This window comes from Bos javanicus, chromosome 22, assembly GCF_032452875.1.
Source record: "Bos javanicus breed banteng chromosome 22, ARS-OSU_banteng_1.0, whole genome shotgun sequence".
NCBI classification, from domain to species: domain Eukaryota; kingdom Metazoa; phylum Chordata; class Mammalia; order Artiodactyla; family Bovidae; genus Bos; species Bos javanicus.
Window position 1 is genome coordinate 54,598,605 of NC_083889.1, and position 24,485 is coordinate 54,623,089.

Genomic DNA, 24,485 nt, shown 5'->3' on the forward strand with positions numbered 1-24,485 from the left:
ACACAGTAACCCCGCTCCCTCTTCTCCTTTGGATATTCATAACTGTGGGAGCATGCCTGTGTGTGTGCCAGGGCAGACTGTGTGACTGGCCGTGCAATCCTGAATGTACACACAGGCGTGTGTCCATGTATGTCAGGGAGGGGGAGCACACATGTGGGCTGCATCTTGGTGTGTATAAACTTGCTTTAACATGTCTGAGTGCGGGCTGTGCTGGGACGTGCAGAAATGTGTGCATTTTGGAAAAAACAAGACTTTAGGTATAAGGGGCTGTTAGGGAGTCATGAGTCATGGCAAAGAGTTTTATTATTACCTTGAGATTACCTTAGCCTCCCAGCTTGGGAGATGGGTGGGTGGTGAGAGGGGGCACCCACAAAGGCTCCAGAACAGAAGAGAAGGCCAGGCTGTAGCAGAGGCCTTGTCACTGCCTCCACGGCCAACTGCAAGGTGGCCCTGAACCTCTGAACCCCACAGCACGTCACCAGATGACTTTACCTCTCAGGGAACTCTGCCATTAGGGCTTGCCCTGAACAAAATGACAGTGACCACAAAATGCCATTTATATAAGAGCGGTCATAAAATGCTTTCCAGCTTGAAGTTCACAAAGGATCCACTGATTATTTATATTTCACGAATAAAGAGGAGAAAGACACAGGTGCCTGTGGTGGGGGGCCCGGCAGAGAGTGACGTCTCTGGGGGGAACCTAGGGGCTCAGAATCCTGCACAGAACATACAGCTCCAGGGCTGGTCACCCCAGCCATGGTGGATGGGCCGCGGGAGGTCTGCCCTTAGCTGAAACTGTGCCACTGGTCTTACCTCTTTGAAGCTGAGTTTCTCCATCTGTAAAATGAGGAGGTCAGACTAGATGGCGTCTAAGAGACCCTCGCGTGCCGGCTTGTGCTAAGTCTTGGACACTGGATCAGGCCCAGGGAGGGTGCCTTCTGTGGTTCTGGAATCCCCTCCCCAAGGGGCATGTTTGCCTTCAGCTTGGCCAGAGTCATCTCTGGACACTGGGACATCTATGGGGGTGGGGAAACTTTCTGCTTTAAAAAATAAAAAAAATCAACTCAATGCTGCCATGTGAAAAATCCATCCTGGTTTAGCACAAGCTCTTCCCTCCCACTTGCTTCTTCTCCGTCTGCTAGACTCCTATTCACCCTGCAGGGCCCCACTCAAGAGAGCCCCCTCCTCAGTGAACACTATGCTGAGCCCACTCTCCAGGCAGAATCAGTTGATCCCTCCACCAGGCTTGACCATTCACACCAGGGGACTATGTCCATCCCTCTCCAGGTCCCCAGGGTATCTGACAGGGTCAGTGTCTAACAGAGGCTTGCTGACTGACCACAGAAACCTGCAGCTTGACCTCAGAAACAGAGAACCAGAGTGCCTGGGACCTGGGCTCATCCACTCCTTCCACAGGGGCTTGCTTTTGAACACAAAGGCAGAGAGCATGCACTGAGAACCTACTGTGTGCCTGGCCCTGGATGGTGCCTCCAGGAAGGATGGCTCCTGCAGCCCAACTAGAGGAAATGAGATCACCTCCCTGGTGGGGAGGTGGTCACAGTAATCATGGCATCAGAGCAGCAGTAACAGCAATGGAAGGAATCATGTGTGTGCCAGTCATGTCTGACTCTTTGTGACCCCATGGCCTACAGCCCATCCATGGGATTCTCCAGGCAAGAATACTGGATCAGGTGGCCATTTCTTCCTATAGGGGATCTTCCTGACCCAGGGATTGAACCTGGGTCTCCTGCACTGCAGGTGGATTCTTTACCATCTGAGCCACCAGGGAAGCCTAATTTTATTACAAGTGAGTGCTGCTCTTTATATTTAATTTTTTCTATGCACAACCTTGTTCACACCCACAACAGCCCCCAAGGTCAGAATTCTGATTTTCTTTCCTCTACAGAGGAGGACACTGAGGTTCAGATGGTGGGGTGTCTGGCCAAGGTCACACTGGGTTTTGCACTAGGGTCTGACTCCCAAGGCTATACTCTTGACCTTGGCATGCAACAGATTCCCAGACCTGGACCCAGTGGATGTCACAGGAGTGGAATGTGTTGTTCTGCAGGAGAGAGAAAGCCAGGACCACGCTGTTCCCCTGCCTCAAGGAGGAGGATACAGTGCCTGGCCTCCAGGTGGGCTGCGGGCTGAGGGCTGGGAGGAGGCCCCTAGGCTTGGCCAACTTCAGCATCTGTAAGGAAATCCCCAGTGGGATTCTGGTCCATTCCATTGCTGACAGGTGCGAAGCAGGGTCTTTGGCTGACCCGGCAGGCTGAGTATGAGGGGCTGGTAAGCAGATGGCAGTCCCTTCCTGTGTTTGGAAGAAGTCAAGGGTGAAATCCTAGAGCCGCCAGCCTGGCCACGTCACCTGCTGTTAGAAACCGCCCCCAGGCCTGGGGGCTGGCGGCCACCCAATGTGGGTTTGCTGACAAATGGGAGGCCTGGGGAGGCACCAGCCCAGCCCTTTTCCATGGATAGCATCACTATTTTATAATTCAGGACTGTTGCTGGAAGGAGTTCTTCATCATACAACCCCCTTGGTCTCACCCGTGACCCTGGGGCAGAGGAAGCAGGCTGCCCATTTTAAAGATGAGGAGACTGAGGCTCAAGAAGACAAGCAAGTTCTTACACAGGCCCCTAAGACACAGTGCTGGGGTGGTGGCGAGGCAGGGGAGGCCCCCAGGGTACAAAGTGCAAGGCCGTGCTTGCTCTCAGGTTCCCACTGCTCTGCTAGCTGTCTGCCCTGCAGTTCAAGTCCACCTGAATTAGCCATGCATCTCCCTGCCCTACCCCCACAGCAAACACAGGGCAGAGACTGAAATCCACAGAGGGACTTCAAACCCACTTTGGCAACTTTGCGGATGATGCAGCCAAACATAACAGATTCTAAGAAGCACCCAGAATTATAGAAGAAGTTTAAAGCCGATGTCGCAGCAATCAGTTTGCTGAGCAGCAGGGGATTTGGGGGCAAACAGTTCATTTCTCACTTCCACTCATTTAGCAAACTTTTGCTCTGGGTCCGCTATGTGCCTGGACCTGTGAGATGTGACGTGGATGGTGAGGAATAGGACACAGCCCTGTTCTCAGAAAAGTTGGTGGTGTTCTCCCCCTGTGCAGCATGGTGCCTGCACAATTTCTAACAAATAATCATGATAAATTAGCATTTATGCAGCATTTTCTATGTGCCAAGCTCTGTGCTAAGTATTCTATACACATCATCTCATTGGGCTCCAAAATCACTGTGGATGGTGACTGCATCCACGAAATTAAAAGACACTTACTCCTTGGAAGCAAAGCTATGACAAACCTAGACAGTGTATCAAAAAGCAGAGACATCAGTTTGCTGACAAAAAAAGGTCCGTATAATCAAAGCTATGGTTTTTCCAGTAGTCATGTACGGATGTAAGAGTTGGACCATAAAGAAAGCTGAGCACCAAAGAAATGATGCTTTTGAATCGTGGTGCTGGAGAAGACTCTTGAGAGTTCCTTGGATAGCAAAGAGATGAAACCAGCCAATACTAAAGGAAATTAGCCCTGAATATTTATTGGAAGGACTGATGCTGAAGCAGAAGTTCCAATACTTTGTCCCCCTGATGCGAAGAGCCTACTCATTGGAATAGACCTGATGCTGGGAAAGATTAAGGGCAGGAGGAGAAGGGGACGACAGAGGATAAGATAGTTGGATGGTATCATTGACTCAACGGACATGAGTTTGAGCAAACTCTGGAAGACAGTGAAGGACAGGGAGGTCTGGTATGGTGCCGTCCATGAGGTCGCAAAGTTGGACACACCTTAGCAACTGAACAGCAACATCTCATTGGATCCCCATCACAACTCTGAGGCAGGTACTCTCATTATCCCATTTTGCAGAAAAGAAAACTGAAGCAAAGAGAGGTAGAGTAACCTGCCCAAGGTCACTCGGGCAGAACACAGCAGAGCTGGGATGCAAGTTCAGTGAAATGTTTGGTGGGTGAATGAACGAAGACACAGGGGAGGCCATGCGGGAGGCCTGACGACAGACGGGCGATGTGCTTGGTTAAACGTGACCCTGCAAAGTGCCCTCAGAGCTCCAGGAAGCAGCATCAGGCCTCCTGAGGGCGGGGCTCAGAGCAGGTCAGGGAATCAACTGTGCTTTTGGGCAAACTTGGGCCGCAGGCTTCCAAGCAGAGGGTGACAGTGACAGCCGCCGTATCAGTTAGCAGAGCAAGGAAGCTCCGATTTCTCCCTCTCTGAGTCTGACCACGTGACCTGCCTATAAAAATATCCCAGGCCCATGGCCCCTTTTACCCCGAGAAAAGTGGGCTCTGAGACAGGCTGGCCCTGGGCAGGTATGAGAGGAACGGGAGGCCGCTCCCAGACTGCCCTGGTTCAAGTTCCCATCCCTGAGTCCTCCTGCTTCCCGGACACACAGTGACCACAGTGACGGGGCTCCAGTCCCTCAGGGAGGGGGCTGCAGCTGGACACCCTGACACCCAAGCCTCCCCGGCTCGTGCCTTGGTTGCCAGGCAACTAGGCAGCTTAGGTTTCGGGGGCTGAGGACAAGGCTCGGGTGAGGGTGTCAGTTAATAATAATAGATATGGCCCAGCCCAGTGGGGCCGCTTGAGATACACAAATCTCAGACCTGGGCAGGACTGGGGTAGTCCTGTGGCCATTTTGCAGATGGAGAGACTGAACCCTGGGAGGGAAAGGGAGTTGTCTGAAGTGAGCAGTGAGTTAGTGAAGAAGGCAGGATCGTCTCGCTGAGAAGACTGGAAGACAAGTAACAATTCAGAAAGTGATGGCAAATGCAGCTGCCGTGTGCAGGGCACTGGCTGTGCACCTGGCACCATGCCAGTGGCTTCTCCCGCCGCAGCCCAACTCAACCTCAACACAACAGTGAGGGGCAGATGCTTGTTTTCATGCCCATTTTGCAGATGGAGAAAACGAGGCTCAGAGAGACTGTGCAGCCTGCTGGAAACCGTCAAGCTGGTGAATGACAGAGGCCAGTCAGAGTGACTCTGAAGCCTGCAGGCTCTGCTCCCACTGGTGCTGAGGAGGATGAAGGAGAGGACAGGTAAGGACTGAGGGACCCGCCTCCAGAGGATGGTCTCTGATCTCTGCAGCAGACCCCGGAGAGAGAGGCGTAACAGTCTTCCCGACCCAACTCTGAGGATGCTGAACCCAGAGGATTAAGTGATGGTCCCCAGGTTACCTAAGCAGTAGGCAGACATGCAGGATTTGAACCCACGTCTCTCTGGCTTCAAGGCCTCGGCTGACCTACTTTGCCCAGTTCACTGGCAGCACCCTGCTTCCAGGCCTCCCAGCCTCAGCCATCTCTGCCCCACCCCTCCCCGGCAGCGTGAGATTTCTGGGGGACAGGACCCCATTTTCCAGCCCGCAAGAGAGCCAGCAAGCCCCAGCACTGAGCCATGACCTTTGATTCCAGCAGACCTCTTTTTTCAGTGGCCCATACCCCCCACCTCCAGCAACCTGAGCCTGGGCTGGATGGAGACAGGCGGGTTGCCATGGCGACAGCACATCGGATACTGACCTGGGGACCCGCTGGCAGTGCACGGGAGGGGGAGGCCTGGCCTCAGAGGGATGGCTGGAGGGCGGAGGACGACGGGGGGCCCGGGGGCCCTGTGGCGGCCGGGGCTGCTCTGTGGGCCAGTCCCGGCACACGCTGCTATTTATAATTCTGCTGAATGGGCCCAATGACTTGACCCGCCGTCCAAGGGCCGGGAAGCCCACAGCTGCACAGAGGGGAGGAAACAGCTCAGGAACCTCTCCACCCCACTACCCCACCTCCGGCCCCCAGCTCTGAGTGCAGGGCTGAGGGAAGTGGAGGAGGCCGGGACCTCTCCCCTACTGCCTCCGTTAGCCTCGACACCCACACGTCTGGGCAGCCCTGCCCCATCTCTGTGTGCTGCACCAGGCTTGGCCAGCGTGGGAGACTGCGGGAGAATGCTGGGCTCAAGAGTATGTGTACAAGTGCGTGTGCGTGTGCAAGTGGGTGTGTGTGTGCATGTGCGTGTGCGTGTGTGTGTATGTTCCAGGATGCCTCCCACTGGAGGGGGAGGAGGGGCGTGGAGGGGGAAGAAAGGGGAGAAAGAGAAGCTGTAAGGCAGAGAGGAACTTGAGAGGCTGGGGTGGGAGGGGAGGTGGGGGAGGAGGGGAGGTGGGGGAGGAGGGGAGGTGGGGGAGGAGGGGAGGAGGGGGAGAAGGTGGGGGAGGGGGAGGGGAGGAGGGGGAGGAGGGGAGGGGGAGGAGGGGGAGGAGGGGAGGAGGGGAGGGGAGAGGAACAGAGGTGGACTTAAGAGCAGATAAGGAGAGAGAGTGAGAGAGAGAGGAAGGAGGGGGCCGGGAGGTGGTCAGGAGGAGGAAGGAAGAGAAGGAGAGAGAGAGAGGGAGGGAGGGACACGGACAGACGGACACGGAGCCAAAAGGATTGACGCAGAGACACAGAGAAACTGGGACGCCGGGTGACACAGCGCGGAAGGAGACGGAGGAGCGGGCCTGCGTCCTCTCCGCCCCGGTGGCTGAGCGGCCGGCCCAGAAGGCGAAACGCAGACATGTCCGCTCTCACGGGGCGGCTCCGGGTCCTGTATTGGAGAGAGGGGGCCTGGGCCATGTGCCCGCACTAACTCCCCAGCCCCCTCGGCCGGGGGCCCCCGTCTCTGGCGTGGGCATCCCTCCCTCCAGCCCCTGGCCAGCTGGGGGCCCAGGGCAGGGCAAGGACTGCTCCAAGGTCGCCGGAGCCCAGCCAGGAGAAGGCTGGTAGCGGCTCCCGGGGCTTGCCGGGCTGTCCGCCCTCGGATCCGGGTTATTTTGGGAGCTGAGGAGCCAGAACCCACCCCCTCCTCCCTTGTTCACGGGCCAGTGGCTGCTGACTCAAAAATATTCTCTCAAGGAAACTGTCTCCCCAAAATCCAATGTCACTTCTGCCGGGAGGCCTTCCCTGACCTCCGAGATGAAATTCTCTGCTCACACAGGCCCTGGCTGGTCCATCCGGTCCAGCGCTCATCCTGGGGACCCACGGTCGGGGTGTATCTGTCGGTCTCCCCCATCAGACTGTGAGCTCCATGTCTACTGAGCAAGAAAACTTGTACACGCGCCCTCCCATGGAGCCTCTCGGTTGCTGGACACGGAGGCTTCAGGAAGAGGCCCTGGTTTATAGAGGAAGAAACCGAGGCACAGGGAGGCTGAGGGGGTTTGCTGCGGTTTCACGTCTGGAAGTTGCGGAACCAAGGTTTGAGCCCAGGCAGCCTGATTTCAGAACCCAGTCACGTGGCCACCTGGCACACGGCCTCCCCGCTCCAGGGATCACTCCACTCCCAGGGTTCGGCTCCGGATCCTTCCATGGCTCCCCAGTGCCTCTCAGGTCGAGTCTACACGTCCCCCCGGGAGCTAGTTCCTTCCTCTACTTGTCCTTTAACCACCCTCTCAGGTTCTCTCCCCTGACCTCCTACTTCTAGGCCCGCTTCTGCTCTGGCCTTCTCTCATTTACTAACTCAAGATTTATTTAATGAGCACCTACTGTGTGCCAGGCACATCATAACTTGCTTCTGTAGGAAAAGACAGGTTGTGAAAAGCACTATGAAGTGACGACCACATTACGACCAACTGCCGGGGGAACTTGTTTTGCCAAGTAGACAGGCAAAGGGCTGGGGCCAGCAGGTGCCAGGCAGAGGGGACAGTGGAGGCAAAGACCCTGAGGCAGCAAGTGGGGTGGGACGCGCTTTTAATAACCCAAAGCATGACTGAGACTTGTGAGTGAGGCGAGTTCAGAAAAGGGCAGGGGCTAGACTGTGTGAAGCTTCACGGCGATGGTGAAGAGGCTGAATTTTATTCCAGGTGCAGAGGGATACCTCTGAAGACTTTTAGGTGGCAGGTTAGCACAAGCCTTTGCTTTTTGTAAAACCCATCATCCTTTGGAGGCGACAACGTCGGGGTGAGAGCGGGAAGAAAGAGCAGCTACTGCGTCATCCAGGCGGGCGGGGATGGGGCGCCGGCTGTAGGGGCGGCAGAGCTGCTGAGGACACGTGGGCAGGTGGCAGATAGGAAGCAGAACCCAGAGGACGAGCCGGGGAGACGGAGGCGGAGGAGCCTGGCCGATAAGGGCTCTGCCTGTAGGAGGAGGCTGGGTGATGGTGCCATTTACTGGGATGTGAAGCTGGGGAAGGAGCGAGTTTTTGGGGGGTGGGGGAGGGTGAGTGGGCACGATCAAGAATTCTTTTTGGACTTGTTAACTTTGAGATGCTTGTGAGATGTCCAAGTAGAGGTGCCAAGTGGCCAGTTGGATGATGAGCTGGGAGTGCAGAAGAGAGACGCGGGCTGAAGATAGAAATATGGGCATCAGCAGCTTAAAAGATGGTATTTAAAGCCATGGGGCTGGATGAGATCACCAAGGGAGGAGGACAGAGCCACACAGCCTCCTGGCTGACCCGCCGGGTGACTCCCTGCTCAAAGCCGTCAGTGGGTCCCTACTGCCCTCAGGACAAGGCTCGTCACCTGTAGCTTGACACACGTGGGTCCTGCCAACTTCTCTGGTCTCACGTCCTTCGGCTGCTCACTCAGATCCTTCCTCCCATCATAAGCACCCTGTGAAGTTTCACATCTCCAGGCTTTAGTTCCGGCAGCTCCCCCGCCTAAGTCCTCCTTTGGGCAAAGGCTAATTCTAACTCTGGCTCTTCTAAAGCGTTCTCTAAGCCCCCGGGCAGACTTCTTTGCCACCCTGCCTCTGTGCTTCTGTGGCCTCCTGGACACACTATATTATCACTGTCTTTCTGGGAGCCCCTTGGGCGAGGGGGCGGAGGCCGGTCCATCTTGCGTCTCTGGGGCTCAGCACGCCCGAGGCTCACAGAGAGCCGCCCTGCACTAAGCACCCATCCCTGCATCACCCATGAGTCGCAGGAGTGCATCTGATCTGTGGCGGTGGAGATGGGGGTGGGGTGCTGAGAAAGTGGACTTCATCCCATCCTTTCCACCCTGAGCCTGGGCTGCGGCTCTGAACAGACTGACAGGAAGGAAGCTGCACACAGGGAGGAGGTGAGTGGGCGTGAGAATGAGGGGCAGCTGCTGGGCACTCCCCGGGCCTCTCACCTGCTGTTGCGGCAGCAAAGGGAAAAAGTGAAAAGACAAAATCGGAGCGAGGTGCAATCAGGTTCTCTGTCCTCACTGCTGCCTCGCCCCAGGACTAGAGACTCAACTGTGCAGGAAATCAGAGAGGCCTTGGGGGCGGGGCGTGTCTGGAGGGGTCACAACAAAGCTTCCGCACACTCCCAAGCAGCCGCACAGTTAAGTCTGATGCTTTGCGACCCTGTGGACTGTAGCCGCCAGGCTCCTCTGGCCGTGGGATTCTCCAGACAAGAATACTGGAGTGGTATTCTGGAGTTACCATGCCCTCCTCCAGGGGATCTTCCCAACCCAGGGATCGAACCCGAGTCTCCTGAATCTCCTGTACTGCAGGCAGATCCGTTACTGCTGAGCCACCAGGGAAGCCCCCTGCGTGCTCCGAGGCCACTTTTATTCTGTCTTGTGTCTGATGTTACCACCCACAGACTCCTGCAGAAAGCCCCCTCTAGCTGGTGGGCTGGGGTCGGGGGGAGGCGCCTTGGCCATTTAATGACCGCCTCGTAGGTGTCAGGCACCGTGCGTTTGTTCAAGGGCACAGACGTGGACTCTGATTCGAGACCAGCTACTGCTACGTGGCCTTGGGCACATCGCTGCCTTGCTCTGGGCCTCCGTTTCTTCATCTACAAGATGGGGACATTTTCATGTGTGTGCCCAGGCTTTGGGGGAGGCAATGTGTGACAACGGCTGTGACACATCGTGCAGAGTCCCTGTCCCACAGCTGTCTCCTTTCATCTTCCCAACAGCTGTCAGAGGAGTGTCGATGTTCCCATTTTACAGACAGGGAAACTAAGGCTGGGAGAGGCCCAGATCACAGAGCTAGGATGGACAGCACTGATGACTAGGAGCATTTCTGTCTCCAAGGGCCAAAGGCCCCTCTCTCTGCAACGCCCCATGCATTCTCTTACTTGTCATTCAGTCAGTAGGTTCTGGGGCCGTGAGTTGGATGCTGGGGACTCAAAGGTTATTCAGGCAAAAGCTCCACACTCTGGGGGTCAAGCCTCTCACCACCAACTACTTCATACCCCTTCCTCTCGCTCAGAGAAACTGGGGATGAGAGGGTGGGGTAGGAACTCTCAACTGTACCGAGAAGAAACAGTCTGGGAATTCCCAGCTCACAAGCCCAGTTACTCTTTCCAGGACCAGGCAAGCAGTTAGGGTTACTCCTCTGAATCTCAGTTTCTCCATCTGCAAAATTTGCATGAATTATGTGTCCCCCTGAAGATAACCAGAGGGCAAAGCAGAAAAGCATTAGGGTAGCTTTGGCACCCTTGCAGGGAGCCCCAATCAGGCTGCCTTTAGCTGAGGTCCATGTAAAGGTCGTTTGTAAAGGTCTGTGTAGATTTACATTTTTTTCCCCTAAGAGGAAGCCTGCGGCCTTCACCAGCTTCTCAAAGCAGTCCCTGACCCCTCTGTCCCACAAATACCCTGCTGGAATCACTATGTGGTGGGGCCAAGTCAACTCCCTGCTTTGCCAATGAATGCCAGGTAGGAACAGTATCAAGATGGCAGAGCCAGGAAATCCAGGGGCCTGTGCATGGTTAGAGAGAGCAAGATTTGAGGCTGCGACCCCAGGTTTGGGGGCCCTCAGCAAGGCAAGGCTACTTGAGAATCACGCCAGAGTGGATTGAGCAGAAATAGCTCAGATACTGGTCTTACCCAAGACCAGTATCTAATTCTTCCAGATCAGCAAGTTCCTGTCGCCTTAATTGATCAGCCTCTAGTTCAAGGAAATGAGATTTCATCTGACTCCTCCATCAGCCCCGGGGATGGGCGTGAAGGCAGCAGTGCAGTGCAGAGAGCTCTTGTCACAAATGCACCCTAATGGCCCGAGAAGCAGACGGACGGTGTAAGCCACAGCCCAGTGAGATGGCACTCAGAGAAGATACCTTGAGAAAACACGCAGGGGTTCATCTGCTTGGACATCCACAGCTAGACCCATTCCAGAAGTGGCCCGAAGGCACTTATTCTAGACTGGCGGGTCATGTGGGTGACCCCACTGGGGCCCCCGAGGGCAGACTGTGGCTGGAAATATCAGCTGACTGCGGGGGTCTCACGTGTGGGTCCTCCCGCCCAGGTCTCACTACAAACGACAACCAGCTTCGTACCTGGCCCCGCTACCCCGATGTCCCCACACGTCATGCTCAACCCATCTCGAGTCCAACTTGTCTGTTTCTTCTCTTATGATAAACACTTTTCTGTGTCTTTTCTGAAAATTATGTTTTATTCCGAGGTGGTGAAGAGGTCCTCCTGCGTCTCCTTCTAGAGGCTTTAGAGTTGCAGCGTTTACGTTCAGATCTACGTGTCGCCTCAACGTTTCTCACCTACTCCTCCTCCTATCGCGGTGAAAACAAAAGTTTTCATTTTAACCATTTTGAACTGTACAGCTCAGTGGCACTGACATTCACACTCTTGTACAACCATCACCACCATCTGTTTCTAGAACTTTTTCATCTTCCCCAACTGCAACTCTGTGCCCATCAAATACTGTCTCCCCACTCCCTCCTCCCCGCCAGCCCCTGGCACCACCATTCAAGTTTCTGTCTCTACGATTTTGACTATGCTAGGGACCTCATGCCTGTGGAATTGCACAGTATTTGTCTTTTTGTGCTATATTCCACTTGGCATCTTCAGGGTTCATCCATGGTCCAGCATGTGTCAGACTTTCCTTCCTTTTGAAGGCTGAATAATATTCCATCATATGTATAAACAATATTTTGTTTATCCTTTCTTCTGTTGGTGGACATGTGGGCAGCTTCCCCAATAATGCTGCTATGGACATGGATGTGAAAATGTCAGTTTTCAGTTCTTTGGGGTATATATCCAGGAGCAGAATTGTTGGATTGTCCGGCTACTCTAGGTTTAATTTTTTGAGGAACCACCATACAATTTCTTATAGCAGTTATACAACTTTACATTCCCACCAAGAATGCACAAGGGTCCCGATTTCTCTACATCCTTGCCAATACTTGTAATTTTCTGTTTTGTTTTAATAGCCATCCTAATGGGTGCGAAGTGAAATCTCATGGTGGTTTTGAGTTGCGTTTCCCTAATGATTAGTGATGTTGAGCATCTTTTCGTGTGTTTATTGGCCATTTGCATATCATCTTTGGAGAAATGTCTGTTCAAGTTCTTTGCTCATTTTCGATTTGGGTTGTTTGGCTTTATTTTTTTGGTTGAGATGCAAGAGTTCTTGATATAAGTCCCTTATCAGAGATATGATTTGCAGGTATCTTCTCTTATTCCATGGATCATCTTTTCACTCTGTTGATAGTATCCTTTGCTGCATAAAACTTTTTGAGTTTGGTGAAGTCCAGTTTAACCAGTTTTTCTTTTGTTGCTTATCCTTTTGTTTTGGGATGAAGAAATAATTGCCAACCCCACCCCCCCCACACACACACACTCTGTTTTCTTCTCCCTCAGTTCAGTGTGTGCATGGTGTGAGATAGGAGGTCCTATCTGAAATCCAAGCCTTAACCTTCTCTACCCCCACCTCATTCTCCCGTGGGGTTCACTGTCCCCATGAAAGGCCTTGTCCTCTCTCCAGGTGGGCAGCTCAGAACACAAGAGTCACCCTGTCCCTTTCCTCTCCATCATCCAAGTCCTGTTGGTTTTGCCCCTTCCAGTATTCTTGCCTGGAGAATCCCTTGGACAGAGGAGCTTGGGGGTCTACAGTCCATGGGGTCGCAAAGAGTCGGACACGACTGAAGCAACTTAGCATGCACATTTCCTTGAAGCCACTCCCCGAACTGCGTCTCCACAGCCCCTGCTCTAAGTCTTTCTCATCTCTTGCTTGGGTGAGTGCAAGAGCCCCTTAACTGACCTGTCCCCTTCCACTTGGAAAAGCAAGTCTGTTTATACCACATCCTCCTCATCTCGTTCTTAGGATAAAGACAAAAGTCCTCACTGTGACCTTCGAAGCCCCAGGTGGCCCACCCCAGGTCCACCAGCCCCACCCAACACCGCATTCCCTCACTGTCTCATTCTCCAGCCACGCTGCTCACTCTCCCCACCAGGCCTTTGTCTGTTCTGCTCCCGGGCCTGAATGCTAATGCTGCTCCCGCCCCAGAAGCACCCAGCAAACTCCTACTCACCCTCCTATACTCTGCTCAATCCCACCTCCTCGTGGGGCCCGTCCCGGACTCACCTACTATGTACTCTGGTTGTGTTTCATACGCATTCGCGTGAGTGTTGGATTAATGTTCGACACTAGACCACTGAGAGCAGGGCCCGTGTCTGTTTTTTAATCACTGTTACACATTCCTAAGGCCTCACACAGTGTGAGTATGTAGTAGATCATCTGTAAATCATTCAGGAATAAAGGAAAGAAAGAAGGAAGGGAGGGAGGGAGGGAGGGTGGATGCTTGGAGTGAAAAGATTGATTGCCTTGCTTTACAAGATTCTTTCTAAGATGGGAAGCTATGATACTCATCATTTCTGGAGGGCAGGGGGGAGCACTCACTTTGAACTTATTATGCATGACAAACACAGGCAGGCCCTTTCTCAGGCTCAGTTTCCTCATCCATAGAGTGGGGATTACAACATTCCCTTCTAAGACTGTCATATTAGAAGAGATGATGTATGTGAAAGTGCTGAGCCCCAAACAAGTGCTCTGTAGACGACCCTGAGCCCAGCCATGCCGCCAGATCCAGCCACTCTCCTAGCTTCTCTGTGCCTTAGTCTCTTCAGTTCATTAGTTGCCAGGTTTGGGCACGGACACATCCCTAGAATGATACATGGAGACCCAAGCCCCCTTTGAGGCATGCAGTCTTTGGGAATTGCCCTCAGGTACATGCCTGGGAGGCTTAACTCAGATATACTTTGATCTAGCCATACCTGAAGCCCAGTAAGAGCAGAAACCTTAGAAAAAATGCTCATGACTTATCTGCTTGAACATTTGTTTTTTTTCTTGTTGAAAGTTTGGAAATGGCATGAGACTTACTCTAGCCTGGTGAGTCAGAGGTGGGTGGGCCCACACTGGGCCCACTTCCCACTACAAGCCTAGATGCTAGGCAACTCTTATCTTGCATGAGACTTGAGTAAGTCCCCCTGGGAGGCAGGGCAGACCCCCTGAGCTGCCCTTAGGCACCAAGAGGAGGCCAGGCCAGGTCCTGAGAAGCTCTGGGGCCTACCTAGGACCCTGATGTTGCTTCACAGGGGATATGTCCTGCCATGGACCCAGCAGTGAAGGAAGGGGCAATGAATGGCCATGGCTGAAGTAGGGGCTTCCTCAATTCTGGGCTTCCTGCTGTCTGCTGGGTGGGCTGCCTGCCCCCCTCAACTCTCCTTTCCTCAAGCTGAGGAAGGGGGCTCCAGGCTCCAGGCTCAGTGGGCCCCTAACTGGGAGAGGAGTCCAGAAGGACTCCTCCTGCTAAGGGGGCTCATGCGATCTGGGGAAACAGGCCCTACCTCTAGGGGCTGCCTGTCGTCTTGTCCCTGACACAGAGCTCGCTCCCACACCCCAGTCCCTTCAGGGCTGAGACTCTTCCAAGTCTCTCCCAGTGACCCTACTCCCATCTCAACCCCAGGCTTGTCCAGACTCTCTTCCCAGTGCTCCCCAACTCCTGGTCCATCTCCTTCCCTCCACCTCTACATCCATCATGAAAGCCCACCTGAGTGACCACACTAGCCTCCTCATCGATTTCTCTGCTAATCCCTCGCTCTGACAATTGCTTCACCACACAACGAGACTGACAATTCCTAAAACATGAACTGGATCAGGTCACTTCCCTGTTTAAAACCTTCGATGGCTTCCAGCACACTCAGAATGAAGTTCAAAGTCCAGACTCTACAAGACTGGACCCAAGTGCTCTGGCTCTGCAGATGGCTCCCTTCCCCTCCCACTTATTTCTCTCTCATGATCTCCGCCCAGCCTGCTCCCATCTGCCATGCTGGATCTTACAGCAGAGCATCTTTTTTTTTTTTTTTTTTTTGCAGTTACAGACACATAGGTCACCTAGCTGGGGCTGCTGTGACCTTCTTGAGAATGACGATAACACAGATGCAAGCAGAGATGACGAATGAGAAAAGTCGTTTGAGCGCCAGGATACAGCCATGCCTGAAGTCAACACGTCTTTTTTTTCTTAAGTTAACTTGAGTTGACATTTATACTACTTGCTTCTGAAAGGAGCCCCAATTAATTCAAGGCCAGCCCTTCCTCACCCCACTCTCCATCTCCTCTTCTGCTCCTCCGACACGCCAGCACCCCCACCTCAGGGCTTCTGCCCATGTAGCTCCCCGTTCTCCCAGATATCACATGCCCCAGGTCCCTGCTCAAATGTCACCTCCTTAGAGAGGCCTGCCCTTCCCACCCCATCAACAGTGACAAGCCTGATCATCACCCCCTACTCCCTTACTCTGGCTTATTTTAAAAAAATAACTGCTTCAACCATCATGAACCGTATGTGTTTACTTACTGTCCATCTCCGTCCACTAGGGTAGAGATTGTGTTAGGATGCCCCACTGTCCTGATTAGCTTGAGAATGGGCGGTGGGGTGGGGTTGGTTTCTGAGATGCAGGACTTCTATTTCTAAGGCCAGAACGCCCTGGACGATTTGATCACCCGTGACTGCTCAGTTGGTTTACTATAAAACCCCATTTCTCAGACCAGGGCTGGCGCACAGCAGGTAACCAGTGCCCGGCTGAGTGGGTAAATGAGTGCCAGCCCTGGGCCAGGGGGGCCACCCTGTGTTTACGCGGACTGTTTTGTTTCCCCCTCATGAGCAGCCTGGGAGCTGGGCTCTATTATCCCCATTTTACGGACGAGGAACCTGAGGCTTGGGCACCTTGCCCAGGCCACACGGCTGGGGAAGCAGGACTGGAATCCATCTGAAAGTCAAGCCCGTCACTGTACTGCTGTGCACACGCCCCAGTCACAGCTCGCTCTGCTGATGCCAACTGACCCTCAGCCTCAGCCGTGTCTGGGCCCAGAGCAGCTCAACCCCTCACCTCACCCTACCCAGAGGGGTGAGAACTAACCCAAGAGCAACCTGCTCTCGGCCAGGCTGGTGGTGAGAGGAAGGAGAGAGTGGGCGGTGCAGGGGCTGGACTCGAGGTGCGCCGAGACCAGAACCCCCAGCGTGTGGCGACTGCTGCCCTGATCTGTGCGTCCCCAGGCATTTCCGGTCCAGACCCCCCTGGCTTTCTGCAGGCCTGTCAATCACAGCTGCCTTTGCAGCTGGTCCTCAGCCCTGTGACTGAGCTGGAAAAGCCTGTCTTCTGCCCACCCACCGGGGCCTAACTGAAGTCTCCTTCCCCCCACAGTCAATAGAAAGGCCCCTCTGCCATCACAGACTCGCTGCCTTCCCTGCCCCCCAAGTCACTATCAGAATCAGCGGAACAACAGTGCGGGGTGGGGTGATGCTTTCCCCAGGCCAAGGACTCTCATCCGGCCCCTGCAGGCAACCCTGGTGACGGGAGCTCTTTCTCATCTCCATTGCGTGCATGAAGAAACTGAGGCCCAGAGAGGCGAAGTCGCCTGCCCCAGGCGACACAGCTCAGAGAGACAGAGTCAGGGCTGTCTCTGCTGTTCACAGAGCCGGGAATTTCCCACACGCTAGTTCTCATTCCCACTTTGCACGGTAGGTATGTCTGCTATTTAGTTGCTCAGTTGTGTGTGACTCTTCATGACCCCATGGACTGTAGCCCGCCAGACTCCTCTGTCCATGGAGTCCTCCAGGCAAGAGTACTGGAGTGGGTTGCCATGATCCACTTCTCCAGGAGTGGTAGGTACAATCGTGTCCATGTTTTGGAAGTCAGACAGCACCGGAGTGAGGGGACTGACCAAGGTCCCATGGTCCGGATGTTTCCTAGGGAAGCCCGTCCTACCGAATGGCTTCCCTCCCTCCTTTCCTTCCACACTACCCACCCACCTATCTACCTGTCTCACCACCAATCAGCATTCACTGACCGACAGTGATGTCGACACCAACCCCAGCTCCCGGTGCAGAACAGCTGGAAACCCCTTCCGGAGAGGCTGCCGGGACTTTGAACCACCATCTCCTGGGTCCTCCCAGTGATCTACTCGGGAGTCTCTCGCTGGGGAGTTCTTCATTCTGGGATCTAATCTGCTCTCCCCCTGCCTGGCCACCAAGGAGTTGTTTTTTCATAACAAAGTGGGGCGGCAGAAGGGCCACAGGAGGTTTTCATAATTCCATCGTTGGAAATTTCCACGGTGGTGGAAAAGACCTGCTGGCCACTCTCCAAACACCTCTCCTGAAAAGACTTCCAAACCCAAATGGCTGGACTGGGCCCGCTGCAGTCCTGGCAGACGCTGGAGCCGCCCACGGTAGGGCCCCGGGCCAGCGTGTGGGCATCGGCCCCCCAGCATGGAGCTGGGCACCAGAGGCCCAGGGCTCAAGGAAAAATGGGGAGCTTTTCCTCTCTTGGAGGGATGTGTGGAAGAACAAAGCAGTCACTTCCCCGGACGCCAGTCACAAGCCTGGAGTCCATTTCCTCTGCCACCCACTCGTTGTGTGACCTTGAGCAGTTACTAGACCTCTCTGAGCCCAGTTCCTCCCCTGGGAAAGGAGGCAGGGGGTGGGCAGCTCTTTAAGGTCTGAAACACGTGGTGATGTGTGGCTGGCTCTGACACTGGGTCTCCTGAGTTCTGAGGCCAGGAAGGGAGCAGAGAGACTGAGCCCATGGGAACTCTTGAGCAATCTAAAGGGCCCAGAGGGAGAAAAAGGACCCACAGGTCCTGGAGGGTGGGAGCGTGTGGGTGAGATCGCAGCCTCCTCACCACCCAGCCACTCTCTGCCTCTCCCACGGGCACACGGTTCGCCCAGCTGCCTTCTGGGAAAGGAAGGGACAGACAGCGGGGTCTGCACAAAGGTGAGGAACTTGGGGAGGCGACCCCCGCCCACAGCCATCCCTGGGGGTCTCGGTGGCAGTCTGAGCTCTACACACCCACCCACTGCACCCGCTACCCGCTGCTGCCTTGGTGGTTCCTGCCCACTGTCCCCAGGTGCCCCACTCCCCGCTCAGACCTCACGCCTTTGCTGGGCTGACCAGGCCCTCACCCTGTCCTGCAGAGGCCCCCAGGGCCCCAACTCCCTGCTACGTATGGTAGGAGAGGGCGCAATGACCCAGAGGATCACCTCTCCCTCCCCCTGCCTGCAACCTCTCCTCCCCATGCTGGAAACTCCCTTATACATCAAGGCCCATTGGGGACCACAGCCTCCAAGATAGCCTAGGAAGAAACCCTGCAGGTTAGGGACAATGGCGACTTCCTGAGCAGACCTGGGTTTCTGCCCCCTTAGGCAGATGCCTTCACAGCTCAGAGTCTATTTCCTCAGCCATGCAGTGGGGGTGGCAGCCCCGGCCCTTCTACTGTCGTCCTGAGGGTGGGAATGAGAATGAGCTAGGAGCGCTGGGCCCAGAGGCTGGCCTGGAGCAGACCCTAGGCAGACCCGACCCGGGTGGACCCCCTCTGTGAAAGCGCCTGGGTCAGGACCCAGTCAGACGAGGCGGTGGGGCGGTGAGGTGAGGCGGTGAGGTGTTAGGAGGCTGGGTGGCCATTATCATCCCTGCCATCAGAGAAGCACTGTCTACTTTTTAAACTGAGCACTTGGTATGTGCTGGGCTTCCAGGTGGCGGTAGCGGTAAAGAACCCACCTGCCAATGCAGGAGATGCAAAAGACACAGGTTCAATCCCTGGGTCGGGAAGATCCCCTGGAGGAGGAGATGGCTCCCCACTCCAATGTGCTTGCCTGGAGAATCCCATGGACAGAGGAGCCTGGCAGGCTGCAGTCCACGGGGCCGCATACATGCCAGGCTCTGAGGTTAGGGCCTCTTGCAGCTCCCTCACTAAAGTCCTGCCTGGAAAGGTTTATCAGCTCATTTTACAGCTGCTGAAACTAGGTTCAGAGTGGTGAGGCCACCTGGCTGGTGGGTGACACGGCCAGGGCCTTTACCCCTGAGCTGTGCACTGAGGAGGGTGCAGGTGGGGAGCAATGGGGTGGCAGGGGGCTTAAAAGAGGAGGCAAGGGATGGTTTTGTGCCCCCTTCCCCAGCAGCTGCTCAGGGCAAGCTGAGTGCACCTGGCACAGCCCCTCCTGGCTGGGTGAACCCTCAGCAGGCTCCTCTCCTGCCTCCAGCCCCTTTTGCTTTCAGCTTGTCTCCTTGTGTCTAAAGCAGGCCCTTGTGATTATAGCAAAGAAACCAAATTTACTCTGCCTGTCTCCACATTTTCTCCAGGGGTGGACAGGGATGAGGGTGAAGTGGGGTTGGGAAGAAAAGGGCTGCCCATCCCCACTGCCCACTCCATAGAGTCACAGAGGCTGACTTGTGGACCCCCTGTCTTGGCCTGCTTGCTCCCCTGGTCCCGGGCCAGTCCCTCAGCCCAGGATCAGCTCTCAGAGCCTGGGAGTTGGACGATCAGTCTGCAAGGCTGCTGTGTGCCAGTGGCAGGGGAAGGCCTTTGCAGAAGTTTCTGGCAGAATCTGCTACCTCTGGAAATGGGGCTGAGAGGTGGTGAATGAGATGAGGGGGACACAAAGATGCACAGGGCAGGGGCCACATCAGCACCCTGCAATCCCACCTGCATCCCACCGTCCCCCCATCCAGGGGCCTTGTGTGAGTGCCCGCTGATCACGTGCGGGACTTGGTCATGCAGATGCGGGTTCGGAACCTGCTCTGTCACTTACTAGCTGGGCAACTCAGTTTCTCTGTCTGCAAAATGGGAATTTCCTCAACAACTGCTCAGAACTGTTGCAAGGATTGAATCAAATGAGAACCTCTTCCCACACAGCAGCCAAAGGGGCCTGTATGTGAGTCTCACCCCTGCTTAAGGCCCTTCAGTTGTCGTTCAGTCTCTAAGTTGTGTCCGACTGTTTGTGACTCCATGGACTGCAACACGCCAGACTTCCCTGTCCAACACCATCTCTTGGAGTTTGCTCAGACTCATGTCCATTGAGTCGATGATGCCATCCAACCATCTCATCTGCCCTCTTCTGTCCTCAATCTTTCCCATTCTCAGGGTCTTTTCCAATGAGTTGGCTCTTTGCATGATGTTCCCAAAGTATTGTAGCTTCAGCATCAGTCCTTCCAATGAATATTCAGGACTGATTTTCTTTGGGATTGACTGGTTTGATCTCCTTGCTCTCCAAGGGACTCTCAAGAGTCTTCTCCAACACCACAGTTCAAAAGCATCCATTCTTTGGCACTCAGCTTTCTTTATGGTCCAACTCTCACATCCATACATGACTACTGGAAAAATCATAGCTTTGACTATAAGGACCTTTGTCAGCAAAGTAATGTCTCTGCTTTTTAATATGCTTTCTAGCTTGATCATAGCTTTTCTTCCAAGGAGCAAGCATCTTTTAATTTCACGGCTACAGTTACCATCTGCAGTGATTTTGGAGCCCAAGAAAATAAAGCCTCTCACTGTTTCCACTGTTTTCCCATCTATTTGCCATGAAGTGATGCGACCAGGTGCCATGATCTTAGTTTTTCGAATGTTGAGTTTTAAGACAGGTTTTTAACTCTCCTCTTTCACCATCAAGAGGCTCTTTGGTTCCTCTTTGCTTTCAGGGCAAGGATCAAATTCAAAACCCGTTCCATGAACTATAAAGCCCCTAGATCCGGTCCCTTACTTTCCCTTCTGCCTCACCCACCTCTCTGCCCTCTGAACACTCTACCACAGCCACGTGGCCTCAGTCTCTGAACACGCCTAGCTCCTTCCTGCCTCAGGGCCTTTGCACATGCTGGCTCCTTCGTTGGGATTGCTCCTCCCCCTGATGGTGGCACGGCCAGGTATTTATCATCTCAAATGTCACCTCCTCAGTGAAGGTCTCCCTGACCATCCTACTCAAGCTGCCCCCGTGGCCCCTTCAACTGCCTGGTTAATTTTGTTTGTAACACTCACTGCTGTATGGAATTCTTTATTTACTAGTGAGAGCTTCCCTGTGTCATTCACCACTGTATTCCCATTGCCTCAAACAGTGCCTGGCATGGCGCAGAAGTCCAAGAAATACTTATTAAGTGAATGAATGTGTAATGAGCCTGAAACACCGTGGGCATTAAATGCTGGTTCCCTTCCTTTTACCCGTTCCCAGCATAGCCTTTCCTCCCAGGCAAGTGCATGTTCAGTCACGACACACACCCCTGGTGTGCTGCAGTCCATGGGGTCTCAAACAGTCAGGCACAACCCCCCAACCCCAAGTAAATATCCAGATGAAACCAAAGAACACAATTCTCAAACAAGAAAACTCTGAGCTGGAAGGAGGATGCTAAGGTCTTGTCTGGCTTACTGGAGGGTCCCCACTGAGGCTGCAGGAAGTCCAGGTCTCTGGAAAGAGCGGAGAGCAGCCCTTTCCTTCTCAGCATGAAGCTGGGGGGCCACTGAGCCCCAAGAGTAACTGCATCCTCTCTCTGGGTCTGAGACACTCCCTCCCCACCCCGTGCAGGCTGAAAATGTGTGCTGTGGGCAGAGACCATGTCTGGTTCATTCACACCAGGCCCCCAGTGCCCTCACGGAGCAGATGCGCATAGAACACCTGTAAGTATAAATGAACGAAGACCGAGGGTTGGACAGCAGGCGACAGAAAGGATTGATAAATCGGCGTCCACAGAGGTTACCAGCTTGGGACACGGTGCAAACACTGCCCAGAGCCGCCATCTGATGGTGCCTCCAACAGTCCTCACGTTCCGTCACGCCCCTGCTCAAGAACCTGCGGTGGCTCCCACTGCCTCGGAGAAAGTTCAGATTTCTTAGTCTGGCATTCGAGGCCTGCCTCCTTTCCTCTCTCCCTGCTTGCATGCATGCATCCATCCATCCTCCCCTCTAGCTGCCCATCTATCCAGCTGCCTGCCTGTCTACCCATCCATCCCTCTGTCCTTCCACCTACCCACCCACCTACCTGTACTCTCTCCTCCCTCTCTCCATTCCTCCACCCAGACGTCCACCCACCCATCCATCCTTTCATGCAACGTTGACTAAGTGGTTCCCAGGTTCTAGACAGCGTGCTAAGTGCTGGGGTTAACCTAGATCTTCAACTCTTTAATAAACCTGTTTCACCAAATATCGATCTGCAGATCCTATCTGCTTTACCTTCAAAACACACCCATGTGACCACGTCTCATCACCGTCACAGTCCCTAGCCTGGGCTGAGCCACTGTCTTCTCGCAGAGTGCTCACTGAGGAGGACTCCTCCCTGATCTCCCTGCTTCTCATCCCCTCATCCCACCCCAGCCTGTTCTAGACACATGGTCAGAGATGAATCAAGTCCTCTTGTATTCAGAACCTTCCTGTGGTTCCTGCCACTCTCTGAGGAAAACCCAAAGTCCCTGAACGGCCCACGAGGCCCTACATGATCTGTACCCCTCCCCTACCCATTACCTCTCCAACCACATCCCCCCACTCCCCCTCACTCACTCCCCTCCACCCCACTGGCTTCATCCCTGTCTCTGAATCCACTGAGCATGCACCCACCTCAGGGCCTTTGCACTGGCTACTCCCGCTTCCCCAGACAGCCACAGAACTCCCTCAGGTCTCTGCCCAAATGCCACCTTCTCAGGGAGGCCTTCCCTGGCCCCATCCTTGAAGCCACTCTCTTTATCTTCCTCCCTTTGCCTTATTTCTCTCCGTCCATGGACCACTCCCCGACGCGCTGCCCACTCACATCTTTGTTTACCGTCTATCTCTGCCCCCTCGAGTACAAACCATGGGGCAGTGAACGGGTCCCTGTTGTCCCAGTGTGGCCTCTGCAGTGCCTGGCACACAGCGCGCCCTGCACGGGTGTTTGTGGATGGAAGGAAAGCCCACCTTTAGGTACGGGTGGGGGCTGCCATTTTATGAAGGACTTTTGCATTCTTCTCATCAGTGGTCAGAATCTGATGATTGTCTCTGTTCATAACCAACCCTCTGAGCGCTCATTAAACAGATCCACAGGTTCTCCCTGACCTGCTTGCCCTCTCACCATCGGCCCCAGTGACCCCACTGTCAGCAGGGACCCAGCGTGACCTCCCATTTCTGCCCCCTGAAGTCCCCAAGCCTTGTCAGCTCACCCTGCCTCCTCCCCCCAGAACCTGCCCCTTATTTGCCCAAATGCCTGTCCGGCCTCCAGCCTCCTGGGCCTCCGGCCTCCAGCCTCCTGGGCCTCCAGCCTCCTCTCAGCAACCCGTTATCCTCACTAGGGCCATGGGATTTCCCCAAGGGGCCCGTCTGGCCACACCACTCCCCAGCTTAACACCTGCCCTCAGCCTGGCCCTGCCACCTCTTGTGCTCCCCACCCCACCCGCTGCCTTCTGCTCTGGCCTCTGCTGGCGTCTCTGCCGGCTCAGGCTGCGCCTTCGCCTGGGGCGCCCTCCCCACCACCTACCTTCCTTCCAGCTGGCTGGCTCTCGTTTACCCTTCTGCTCGGCTGCGGCTGGCCGCGTGGGGCCCTCTCGGGGCTGTTCCCCGACAGCACCGGCAAGTGGCTGCCTTCCCTGGGCCCGCATCCCTGAGGCTGCCCTCTCGCCGGGCTGTGAGCACACTCACTGGTCTGCAATGACTGGTGTCCCTGCGAGGCCAAGCGCTCGGGGACTGGAGGCCACTGGCCTCACGGTCAGGCTCAGAGCACTGGAGCCAGCCTGCTGGCTTGGCGCCCTTGGGCAGGTCACTGTATGTCTGGGGACCTCACTCCCTGTTTTGTAAAGTGGGGGTAATGATTGCCAGAAGGATGCTGTATTCAGCAAATCCCCCCCAGCACTTAGAGCAGAGTCTAGATGTGAGTCAGTTGACAGCACTCAGATGGAGAAACTAGAGGAGGGAAGGAGCCCAGGGCCCTGGCACCTGGCTGCCATGGTGGGGGCTGGGACTGGACCAGAGGGTCACCTTGACCTGTACCTGCCCTCAGAGGATCACCTTCTTCTTACTAAGAAGCCTCTACTTGCTTCAGCTGACTTTTTAAAATGAGCCTTATTTGCTTTGGGGGTGAGAAGCTCTTTTCAGGTTCGTGGTTAATGCCCTTCATTCTTCTCTCCTTCTGACCTTTGTGCCTGTTATTCTGATTTCACCTCCTGCCTTTGTTTGCATGTGGCTTTTTTTAGCTGACCTTTTGCATCCAGCCTTTTTATTTGAGCTCAGGCTCCCTGCCCCTCCTCTGGGTCTCAGGGCAACGATGTCTTTGGTTGGGGCAGGAGCGATGATGCCAGTCCACACTGTCCACATCGTGGGGGTAGAGGAGGGGGAAGCACAATCCCCGGGCACCCGCTTGGTGCCAGCTTGTGCTGGGCACTGTGTGTGAGGCGCTGGGGGCACAGAGATGCGGCACCACAGTGGGTGGGTGGCAGGGTGAGCGGCTGCCAAGCCCCTGTCACCTGCACTAGCCTCTGTGCCCCTCAGAGACTGCCCAGCCACCAGGAGGGCCACAGCACCCTAAGGGACACA

General features: G+C 54.8%; 1 protein-coding gene and 1 long non-coding RNA gene across 16 annotated transcripts in view; one reads left to right on the forward strand and one right to left on the reverse strand.

Moving 5' to 3' along the window:
* ATP2B2 (ATPase plasma membrane Ca2+ transporting 2) overlaps window positions 1-24,485 on the reverse strand; it is a 380,163-nt gene that overhangs the window by 138,460 nt on the left and 217,218 nt on the right. The window contains exon 1 of one of the 15 annotated variants that reach the window (XM_061397073.1): window positions 23,434-23,609. The exons of 13 other annotated variants lie outside the window; for them this stretch is intronic. The gene's annotated coding sequence lies outside the window, so the exon portion shown is untranslated. Of the gene's footprint in view, window positions 1-5,531; window positions 6,039-23,433; window positions 23,610-24,485 lie in introns of those variants that run through there. One more of the 15 variants, XM_061397078.1, reaches the window with a different exon arrangement.
* Window positions 4,531-15,506, forward strand: LOC133235514 (uncharacterized). The gene is made up of 2 exons (XR_009732573.1): window positions 4,531-5,054; window positions 15,050-15,506. It is a non-coding gene; the product is annotated as an uncharacterized LOC133235514 (long non-coding RNA).